At 46.5% G+C, this 12,176-nt stretch overlaps 1 long non-coding RNA gene across 2 annotated transcripts in view; it reads right to left on the bottom strand.

Moving 5' to 3' along the window:
- Window positions 1-12,176, bottom strand: part of LOC309636256 — a 384,430-nt gene that overhangs the window by 269,323 nt on the left and 102,931 nt on the right. Inside the window, exon 3 of one of the 2 annotated variants that reach the window (XR_014249327.1) lies at window positions 6,385-6,534. The exons of the other annotated variant lie outside the window; for it this stretch is intronic. This is a non-coding gene — a long non-coding RNA (uncharacterized lncRNA). The remainder of the gene's footprint in view (window positions 1-6,384; window positions 6,535-12,176) is intronic. 2 annotated transcript variants of the gene reach the window in all.

Below are 12,176 nucleotides of genomic sequence, written 5' to 3'. Positions count from 1 at the left end.
TTCTTTCACTCAGCATTAAGTTTTTGTGATTGCTCCCTGTTGTTACCTGGTATCAGGATCCATTCCTTTTGAGAGCTGAGTAGGGTGAATACAGCAAAGTTTGCTTTCCTTTCTCTTATGGATGAAATATTTCTCCTTTGAATAAAGCTGCTATGAATATTTTGGTACAACAAATCTTTTTATGTACGTAAGTTTTCATTTCTCTTGAGTAAATATTTAAGGATAAAATGGTTGACTCAGGGTAGTTTCTCATGCAATTTTATGAGAAACTGCATGAACTTTTCTCCAAGTAGTTGTACCATTTTATACTCTTAACTCAGGTTTAGGAGAGTTCCAGCTGCTCCATATCTCTGCTGACATTTAAAGTTATCAGGCTTTTAAAACCCTATCCATTCTGGTGGGTGTGTAATGGCATCTCACTGTGGTTTTAATTGTCCTTTTCCTGATGACTAATGTTGAGCACTTTTTTATGTGATTATTGGACATTGGTGAATCGTCCTTATAAAAGGATTGTCAGAATGTTTTATCCATATTTTATTGAGTGGCTTGACATTCTATTACTGAGTTATAGGACTTCATATAACCCCCACACTAGTCCTGTGTTAGATACATGCTTTGCAAGTATTTTCCCAGTCTGTGCCTTGCCAATTCATTTCCTGAATGAATGAGAAATGAGAATTTCTCTCTTTCGATGAGAAGAAGTTGGAAGTCTGTCCTCTTTCTTTTAATCTTATCATTTTTAAATACAAGGTTTTTAATTTCAGTGGAGTCACTTTTCTCAGTATTTTATGATTTTTCCCAAGATTATAAATATCATCTCCTCTACTTTTTAAAAAATTATCCTAATTTTGTTTTTAACACCTGGTGTCTTAAATCTATCTAAAATCTACCATTGAGATGGTTTGAAATTAAGATCTCAGCATTTCCCCCAAATATACAGCCAAGATCTTAACCACACGTGTTGAGGAATCTGTTATCCTCCCGCTTTCCCTTTCTTAGTTTCTCCTTCTATGTATTCTCCTTCAGTCATCTGTTTCCATGGATCCAATAACCAAGTATACATTGATGAGGCCAAAATCATTCTCTAGGTTAGGATAGCAAATCCATGACCTTCTCTCCCTCACCTACACACACGCCTGTCATCCAACCTAATGGCAAATATTTCTAAATATGTACAAAATCTGACCACCATTGCTATCACTGTGTCCAAGCCATCGTTACATCTGATTTGGACTATGGCTTTAGATTCCCTACTGGTCTTCCTGCTCTACTATCATACCGGCAACCGAAACAATCCTATTAAAACTTGTCAGATCATGTCATTCTTTGCTCTAAACCCTCTAAACATTCTAAACACCAAATAAAAGACAACTTTCTTATGATAGCCTACAAAGCCCTACATAGCCTGGGAGCCCACTTTCCTCTCCATCCTCCTCTCTTCCCACTCTCCCATTTCTTGATCCCATTCCTGAGCCATTAGATTACTTTCTGCTCCTGAGACCACCAGGCATCCTTCCTCTGGGCTTTGTGGTGCCCAGTCCCAATATCTGGAATGCTTTTCCTTTGTATCTGTGTGGCTCACTCAATTGCCCAAATCCTACCTTCGCACTAAGACTTGCTTTGTCCACCCTTTTAAAAATTAAACTTGGGACTTCCCTGGTGGCACAGTGGTTAAGAACCCACCGGCCGGGGCTTCCCTGGTGGCGCAGTGGTTGGGAATCTGCCTGCCAATGCAGGGGACACGGGTTCGAGCCCTGGTCTGGGAGGATCCCACATGCCGCGGAGCCACTGGGCCCGTGAGCCACGATTGCTGAGCCTGCGCGTCTGGAGCCTGTGCTCCGCAACGAGAGAGGCCGCGATGGTGAGAGGCCCGCGCACCGCGATGAAGAGTGGCTCCCACTTGCCGCAACTGGAGAGGGCCCTCGCACAGAAACGAGGACCCAACACAGCCAAAAGTAAATAAATAAATAATTCTTTAAAAAAAAAAAAAAACCCACCGGCCAATGCAGGGGACATGGGTTCGAGCCCTGGTCCAGGAAGATCCCACATGCCACGGAGCAACTAAGCCCGCGCGCCACAACTACTGAGCCTGTGTTCTAGAGCCCGTGCACCACAACTACTGAGCCCGCGTGCCACAACTACTGAAGCCTGCATGCTCTACCACCCGTGTGCCACAACTACTGAGCCTGTGTGCCTAGAGCCCGTGCTCTGCAACAAGAGAAGGCACTATAATGAGAAGCCCGTGCACCGCAACTAAGACCCAACGCACCCAAAAATTAAAAATTTAAAAACTTTTAAAAAAAAATGAAACTTATGCTTCTCTCTACTACAATCTCAATCCCTATATACTGCTGTAAACTCCTTAGCATTTGTTATTGGCTAACCTACCAGATAATTTACTTATATTTATTGTTTATTATTCCTTCCCCTCCCAGTAGGATGTAGGCTCTACAAAGGCAGGGATTTTGCCTTTTTTTAATTGATGCTACTACCTAGAGTGGTCCTTAGCACATCCCGGATGCTTAATAAATGTGTTAAATTGATAATGACTGAATGAATTGCCTTTTGAATATCTGGATCTTCCATAGAAAGCTTGCACTATTAAAAATGTACGTATATTATTTTTGCCAAAACTGCTTGTGTCCATTTTACCCACAAAAGATGACTAGAATACAGCTAGTCTTGTTGCAGTTACCTACTTTACCTCCCTCTCCTGTTACCTCCTCAACTTCCTCACTGCCAGGTGAGGGCTTCATTGTCTTGTCTTTGCCTGGGTCACTGCAAAGCTTCCTATAAGCTTCTTTGCCTCTGCTCTGGCTCCCATTTAACTCTTCCTTCTCACACAACCACATAGATGTTTCTAAAGTCTACATATTATCTTTTTTTTTTTTTCTTTTTGACCATGCTGTGCAGCATGCAGGATCTTAGTTCCCCAACCAGGGGTCGAACCTGTGCACCCCCTTGCATTGGGAGCTTGAAGCCTTAACCACTGGACTGCCAGGGAAGTCCCTACATACAATCTTGCCCTTATTTGCTCACAATCCTTTCATGACTGTGCTTACTTTCAGGATAATAGACAAATGCCTCATCATGGTATGTTTATCCACGATCTGTCCCTCCTGAATCCTACAGCAGCAACTTCCACCCCCAGATTCAGTCACCAGCCACACCTGACTCCTGCCTGGTGCCCCACTGGCTCATGATCTCACTTTCTTCCTGGACTTTTCACATACCATTTACTTGATCTGAAAACTGCCCTTCTCCACCTGGCTGCTTCCTCTTTTTTCTTTAAGGAGCAACTCAAATTTCTTCTACTACTGACCTGGTTTTATGTCCTTCATTCCTGCTCCCATTATTCTAACACTTACCCTTCCAATTGTAATTTTTGGTGTATTCATCTGTCTTTCCATTAAATTGTAAACTCCTCTGGGGCAAGATACTTCTTTCAACTCTCTATCACTAGGGTCTAGGGCAGAGTCTAGTATAAAGTCATAACTGAATAAATGTCTAATAAAATAATATGGATGTTTCTGGGGGCAATGCTTGTACTTTTCTCCTTCTCCCATCATAAGTTAGGTTCTCCTGTTGTGGAATGCCTTAGAAAAGATTGAATTGTTAACAATTAAGTCTAGTGGAGACAGCAGGACTCTAAAGTCAGCCAGATTTGGATGAAAATGTAATTCTTGCAGTTTGATATTTTCGTTGTATAGACAAGAACCAAACTGGTTGGGCTTCCCTGGTGGTGCACTGGTTAAGAATCCGCCTGCCAATGCAGGGGACACGGGTTCGAGCCCTGGTCCAGGAAGATCCCACGTGCCATGGAGCAACTAAGCCCGTGCACCACAACTACTGAGCTTGCGCTTTAGAGCCTGAAAACCACAACTACTGAGCCCACGTGCCACAATTACTGAAGCCCGCGCGCTTAGAGCCCATGCTCCGAAACAAGAGAAGCTACCGCAATGAGAAGCCTGCGCATCACAACAAAGAGTAGTCCCCCACTCACCACAACTAGAGAAAGCCCGCACGCAGCAACGAAGATCCAACACAGCCAAAAATAAATGAATGAATGAATGAATGAATGAATGAATAAACCACACTGGTTATTCTCCCAAATAGGCCCTATCTACTTACTCCCCTGAAAAGGGATATGTTCTGATTTTTTAAGCAGTTTAACAACTATAATATGCAATATGTTTACATTTTCAATCACTGCAGAGTAGGTGTGAGCTCTTCTTGCCTTTATTCCCACAGGTCCACGAGACTAGATGCCAGGCCCATCCTTTCTGGGTAAAGTGTGATAACTGACCCAAGCCTAGATTAAAGAAAAAGACACCAAAAGAGACACTGAAACATTATTAAATGACTAAAATTGTAAAATGTGGTTTCTGAACACACATCAGCAATAGTCTCACCTAACAGTGAGGCCAGATGGTGGGATAGAAGCTCAGAGAGAAGAGGCAAGGGAAAGATACCATCTGCCTCTTTGTCCTCTGGATCTCATGTTCTCCTGGTTGCCATCCTTTACACTAGAAGCACAGAGACCAGAGAGTTCAACATCTGAAGTCATCAAATGTGGGCACGTCTACTCCCTGTTCACTGGGTTACAGAAAACTTTGCACAGTTAAGTTTGGCCAAACACATCAGCATTCATACACACCAACTCTTCCTCCAAAGTTGAGTCAAACAGCAAAGACACATGAGCAGGGAATGAATTAGCAAGAACAAAGCTTTATATACATAATCTGGGACAGAAAGATAAGGGCCCACTGAGGCAATGAGTAAGGAGAAGTGGCAGCTGTAAGAAGAAGAGGGGTGTCCTACCAGTTCCAAGATGAGATGAAAACTGACCCAGAGCTTGGGTCATTCAGGCTAAAATTCAAAGCCAGGAAGGGTTCAGTTGATACGTACAGAGCTCTCTTCTACTCTCAACAATGGGACTTGTCAAGACCTGAATGTTGACTTTTGACCAACTTTATCTGTCCCACACTGTCTGACACACACAAATACCCTGAGGTGTAGGACCTCCAGCTTGCAGTAGGAAGACGGAGAGAGGTTAAGTTTATTTGACATAACTACAAGGAACTGAGCCTCTTCCCAGCACAGCAAGTCCATTCATGGAAGCTTTTGCTTCTTAATTGCTGAGATCTGCATCTTGCACTAGGATAAAATGAAGGTTGGTGGTCCTACACTTTTGTCTCCCGCAAGTGACAAAAATGCCACAAAGGCAAAGTTGATCCTTGCTGTGACCACATCAGAGTTGAAATTGCTCTGACCAAAGGTAGGAACAAAAGTGCTTCCAAGCACAGGTACTTCCTCAGTAGTGCTGCCCCCCAAAACTCAAAGAGAATACCATGGCTGGATGACCAAGTATTCTCACTGCAGGCAAAAGTAGAAACGTCTCCCTAAAAATGTATAACATTGTCCCTCTGACTGTAACAGAACTGCTTTGACCATGAGCACCCAGAAGGTCAGAATTATAGTGGGAAGGTCCCCAAGCACAAGTTTGGTGCTGTCTTCTTCCATTGTACCACATGGGCCCCAGGTGCTCTGACTGTAGGCGGGAACATAAGGGCCTACAAGCATAGGTATGGCACTGGCTGCTGCAACGTCTAAGGATGAACTCTGGCCAGGTGTGCCTCAGGTGCTCTGATTATAAGCATGAAGAGAAGTATCTCCAGGCACAAGAATGGTGCTGATCCTGTCCATGTGCTGTGGCCAGGGGGACTCTAGGAGCTCTGACAGAAGGCGGTGAGAAAAGCACTGCCCAACATAAGTATGGTACTTGTCCCTTTCACTACAACGAATGTGTTCTGGCATGAAGAATCCCAGCTGATGTGACCACTAGGAGAAACAAAAGTGTAACCTGGCACTCATCTCTTCTCAGTGGTGCTGACTCGCCCCAGGTAGTCACAGACATGCCTTTGCAAGGCCAGCCCCAAGTGCTCTGACGACAGGCAGGAAGCAAAGTGTCTTTCAGGACAGATTTGCTCTCTGTAGAAGTGGACTCTCCATTTGCAAGTGGAGTGCTATAAGTCAGCAGAACCCTGCTGCTCAGGTCTAAGTGTCCCCAGCTTAGAGGACTAGTTTCTGCTTGGTCCTGCACCAAAGCTGAGTGCTCCAGAATGGGGGTGGGGCCTGGGCAGCCACACTCATCCCAAAGCTGCCACTACCTATAAGGGCTGCAGATCCCACAAAAGCAAATGGGTCTGCAATAGTGTTAGCTAACAGTGAGCTACTGTTCCCAGTGCTGGGCATACTGGTAGCAGCTCTAAGCCAGAAGCAGTGGCTGTGCCAGTGGGAAAAATGCCAGGGGTGTCTCCAAAGGCTGGCTGGATGCTGACAGGGATGCCAAAGGTGGAAACTGGGGATGTCAAACCCACAAACCTGGTTGAGTTGTGCTGCCACTGGATGGCTGGGCTGTGGCAGAGGTTAAATTAGGAGCTTGTACTGGGGCTGTCTGGTTTCCAAGAGCTGCCATTGGTGGCTCCAGGTGCAGTCCATCAGGATCTCCAAATGTGGGCTGAGAGGCAGTTCCTGGAACAAAAGGAGTTTGCAAGTTGCATTTGGGTTGCTGACCAACTCTGCAGGCAAGCTGGTGGAAACTGGGCCTGAGGCAATGCTGTCATTAGGTGACGTTTTCAGAACCAAGGAGCTCCATGGAAAATGGGAAGATGTTTTCACTGGAGACAGGAGACTAGAGATGACAGCCTGCGGAGGGAGCATGGTAACCATATCAATTTCATAAGAGTCAAAGGCAGGTCTCGATGCAGGGTGTGCAGAGGTGTTGACCCAGGAGTGGAGGCAACTCTAGAGACAGTGATGGGCTGGCAGGTAAAGACTGAGGACCAGTGAAGGTGATTGGATGAGGGGTCTGTATGAAAAAGGGAGGAGAATCCACACATAGGTGTAGGTGACTCATTATGTAGGAGGCAGATTGAAGGAGAGGACTGAGGGGCTAGGAGGCGTGGGAGGTCAAATCAGAAGATGCTGCAGCTATGACTGAGGGGTGGGAATGCAAGGGCCTTCTTTCTTATTACTAAGTGGAACCTCAAAAATGAGCCTGACCCTAAAAGGAGAAAGAGGGTCGGCATGAACAGCAGAAGAAGGAGAACTAGGAATTGTACATCTCATTTCACAATCAATCTGTGGCATGAGAAAAGGCAGAGGGGCACACAGGATTGGGGACCTGGCAGGTCGGACAATTCAGGAACTGGTAATGTTTTAGTAACCTGGATCTGCAAGGTGAAAGTGGCTGAGAACAGGCTGACTGGCCTCAGTTCTATCCTCCAAAGCCTTATTAAATCACTGGCTCTCAACTATCTTCTCCAAACCCAGGTCTTCAGCAATGACTGTACAAGGAAGCTGGGGAGGTGAGGTCAGCTCACCTCCACCCTACAACAGTGGCAGGAGCACAGCAGTGGCACTGGAATTTTCCATTTGCAGGGTCTACAACTGGTAGATGTGGTGAAGAAGTCCTCCTTGACAGGTCTGAAAACTTCTCTCCTTGTTGTCTTCTTGGACATCAGTGAGCTGGAGAACTGAACCTATGGCCTTCATCAAGAACTGTCTTTGACAACTTCTTGGTTAGCAGGAGCAGGATGAGGCTGGACCAGAGAGCCCTGCTGCACCTGTATCACCCCTCCAAGGAGGCGGGACACCTCCAGCAGGGCGCTGTGAGCTGGTCATGGCATGGCCTTTGATGAAGCAGCTCACAGAGGACATGAGGCTTTTCTTAATCTATTTTCTGGGGCTTGGATTGGAGGTTTCCCTTCAGAAACCCAGGACTGCACCTGAAGGGATTGACACTCCATTGGCTTTCAGAGGCCTAGATGCTGATGGTACACTCACACTGCGTGGGCCTCTTCTCTGAACATCCTGCCTTTGGTCATTAGTTGTCAGTTCTCCTTCCCTGTGCTCTCCTAGGGCCCTCAGCTCAGTCTCCTTTGCGCAAGGATCTGAGGGAAAACCGGATGGCACCAGTCTCATAAAGGTAACTAACGGCTCTTGTGGCCAGTGGTGGAGGGTCCATTTGCTCCCGGAAGGAGGGATAATTACCATTCCTGGGTGACCCCTAAGTGGAGAACATCTTGGAGACTGAGCAGACAGTATCAGCTTCTTCTGAGTGGTCACACTTGTGAGGACACAGAGAGAAGGAGACCGGGGGCCGAGTACTGAGCCTGCAGGATGGGATACCATCACTTCCGGGAGCTGTAACTGTACAACAGTGGGCGGGGGAGGTGAAAGCACAGGATTCGCGTGGAACTGCCCACGATGAGGATGGGAGGCGCCAGAGAGCAAAGAGATAGACCCCAGAGGGATGGATGGAGGGCCCAGAGACGGGATGAACTCACGGGCAATGGGTGAGCAGGGGCAAAGTTTTCGGAGGAAGTTGCCCGAGAAGAGCAGTTTGTGTGCCTTCCGCCCCTGTGACTGGAGCCAAAGTCCAGAGAGATCGCCTGGCTACCGACTCCTCGGGGCGAGGCAGGCGGCAACACGCGCGCGATGCTCATGATGCTGCGTTGGAACCCGAGTCAGAGAAAAGGCACGCTGGCGAAGGGCGCCAAAGGGCAAAGGGCGAGCCCAACCGCCCCCCACCTCTCTTCGCTGTGGCTGTTTGGGCCAAGGGGGCCCGCGCTCCGGGAGACTGTTCAAGACTACGGAGGCCCAAAGCCCACCCAGCTGGCGCTGTCCAGCCGCCTGCAGGCCCCTCGGTGCCTGGCCCGGGCAGCAGCTTTGGACATCAATGCCTGTGCATCCTCCAGCCCTTTCCTCCGAGTCACTGGGAGTCAGAGCCTGCCCAGAGCTAGAGAGCGGTCGCAACCCATCTCCTGTGCAGGTAGGAGCCGGCTCGCGGGATGGCCAGGTCCGTGGGAATGAATGCCCAGTCTCCTGCGGTGACCAGAGCGTCCAGGCGGCCAGGGATAGCTGCAGCCCAGTAAGTGCTAAGGCGGGATGGATCCCTGAGCAGCACAGGTGCAAGTGTCCTCAGGGTCTTCCTTACGAACTACCACTGAAGACAACCCCGTTTTACCCCTGCATCGCCAGCCCTGCTCTACAGTCAGGGCTCTAGACACTGCCTTCTCCAGGGAGCTCTGGAGCGCCTCTCTGTGGCGCGGAGCCAGGCGTGCTTCTGCTTGGCAGCCCTACAAAGGCGAGATCCCAAGCTTCACCAGCTGGGCTGCAAAAGTCACATATAAGAAAATACTATGGGGCCTGGGGCAAGATGGCGGAAGAGTAAGATGTGGAGATCACCTTCCTTCCCACAGATACATTAGAAATACATCTACACGTGGAACTGCTCCTACAGAACACCCACTGAACGCTGGCAGAAGACGTCAGACCTCCCAAAAGGCAAGAAACTCCCCACGTACTTGGGTAGGGCAAAAAAAAAAGAAATAACAGAGACAAAAGAATAGGGACGGCACCTGCACCAGTGGGAGGGAGCTGTGAAGGAGGAAAGATTTCCACACACTAGGAAGCCCCTTCGCGGGCAGAGACTGCGGGTGGCAGAGGGGGGAAGCTTCCGAGCCGCGGAGGAGAGCGCAGCCACAAGGGTGCGGAGGGCAAAGCGGAGAGATTCCCACACAGAGGATCGGCGCCGAGCAGCACTCACCAGCCCGAGAGGCTTGTCTGCTCACCCGCTGGGGTGGGCGGGGGCTGGGAGCTGAGGCTCTGGCTTCGGTCGGATCGCAGGGAGAGGACTGGGGTTGGCGGCGTGAACACAGCCTGAAGGGGTTAGCGCACCACAGCTAGCCGGGAGGGAGTCTGGGAAAGGTCTGGAGCTGCCGAACAGGCAAGAGACTTTTTCTTGCCTCTTTGTTTCGCGGTGCGCGAGGAGAGGGTATTCAGAGCACCGCCTAAACGAGCTCCAGAGACGGGCACGAGCCACGGCTATCAGTGCGGACCACAGAGACGGGCATGAAACGCTAAGGCTGCTGCTGCCGCCACCAAGAATCCTGTGTGCGAGCACAGGTCACTCTCCACACCGCTCCTCCCAGGAGCCCGTGCAGCCCGCCACTGCCAGCGTCCCGTGATCCAGGGACAACTTCCCCGGGAGAACGCACAGCACGCCTCAGGCTGCTGCAACGTCACGCCGGCCTCTGCCGCCTCAGGCTCGCCCCGCCTCCTCCGTACCCCTCCCTCCCCCCCACCTGAGTGAGCCAGAGCCCCCGAAGCAGCTGCTCCTTTAACCCTGTCCTGTGTGAGTGAAGAACAGACGCCCTCAGGCGACCTACACGCAGAGGCCGGTCCAAATCCAAAGCCAAAGCTGAACCCCAGGGGCTGTGCAAACAAAGAAGAGAAAGGGAAATCTCTCCCAGCAGCCTGAGAAGCAGCAGATTAAAGCTCCACAAACAACTTGATGTACCTGCATCTGTGGAATACCTGAATACACAACGAATCATCCCAAATTTAGGAGGTGGACTTTGGGAGCAGGATATATTAATTTTTCCCCTTTTCCATTTTTTGTGAGTGTATATGTGTATGCTTCTGGGTGAGATTTTGTCTGTATAGCTTTGCTTTCACCATTTGTCCTAGGGTTCGGTCCGACCGTTTTTTTTTTTTTTTTTTTTTTACTTAAACCAAGTAAACACCAAGGGGGGAAAACTGCGGTGGGGTGGGGATGGTGGTGTGCTGAATTGGGCAATTGGGATTGACACGTATACACTGATGTGTATAAAATTGATGCCTAATAAGAACCTGCAGTATAAAAAAACAAACAAACAAAACAACTAATACTAAACTTTCATTGGGTTATTTGGATGGAAATATGTTAATATAAATGTTTCAGACATTACATGAAATTTCTAAAAATCTTATATTTGTATTTGTATGGAAATATGTATGGAAATATGTTAATATAAATGTTTCAGACATTATATGAAATTTCTAAAAGTCTTATATTTGTATTTGTATGGAAATATGTATGGAAATATGTTAATATAAATGTTTCAGACATTACATGAAATTTCTAAAAATCTTATATGTTCTGGTATAATGTTATAAGTAATAATCCTAGTTATTACTTTAAAATGTATATCTCAAAAATAACTAATTTTCTTGTCAACTGCATTATTATGAACTTTCATCAAATCTTTAACCGTGGTCATTTTTAAGTCCTTTGTCATTTACAGACAGTTCTGGGTGTACTCTGATGCTTTTGCAAATATGTTCCTATAAAAGGCTTTCATCTTCAAGAAATTCATGGAAAAGACTCTGACAAGTACAGGTTTCTGGTAACTGACTGTACTGCTGAACTGAATGAATAAGCATTTTCAGAACTCTAATGAAAAACTGATGAACTCATAAAAGTGCTAACAAAAGATCAAGATGAAAAAAAAAAAAATTACATGGGACTGAGTGAACTGATGAGGATGAGTATAATTTTTGTGACTTTCTGTCTGAATTAAAAAAAAAAAAATCCCTCAAGGGAAAAAAAAAAAATTTTTTTTCTTAATAAATGTTTTCTGAATAATTTTTTCCTTATTTTCTATTTTTAAAAATTAAAAAAATTTTTTCATAATAAATTTTTTCATATTTTTTATTTTAAAAAATAAAAAAAATTTTTCTCAATAAGTTTGTTACTTAATAATTTTTTCTTATTTTTTATTATAAAAAATTAATAAATTTATTTTTAAAAGTTAAAAAAAAGGTTTTTTCTTAATAAATTTTTCTTAATAATTTTTTTCTTATTTTTTATTATAATAGCTTTATTTTATTTTATCCTCTTTCTTTCTTTCTTTCTATTTTTTCTCCCGTTTATTCTGAGCCGTGTGGATGAAAGGTTCTTGGTACTCCAGCCAGGTATCAGGGCTGTGCCTCTGAGGTGGGAGAGCAAGTTCAGGACACTGGTCCACAAGAAAACTCCCAGCTCAACGTAATACCAAATGGTGAAAATCTCTCAGAGATCTCCATCTCAACATCAAGACCCAGGTTCACTCAACGACCAGCAAGCTACAGTGCTGGACACCCTATGCCAAACAACTAGCAAGACAGGAACACAGCCCCACCTATTAGCAGAGAGGGTGCCTAAAACCATAATAAGGCCACAGACACCCCAAAACACACAACCAGATGTGGACGTGCCCACCAGAAAGACAAGATCCAGCCTCATCCACCAGAACACAGGCACTCGTCCCCTCCACCAGGAAGCCTACACAACCCACTGAACCAACCTT

The sequence above is a fragment of the Balaenoptera borealis genome, assembly GCF_965194805.1.
Source record: "Balaenoptera borealis genome assembly, chromosome: 10".
Taxonomy (NCBI): Eukaryota; Metazoa; Chordata; class Mammalia; order Artiodactyla; family Balaenopteridae; genus Balaenoptera; species Balaenoptera borealis.
This window is presented reverse-complemented; position numbering and strand designations above follow the sequence as displayed.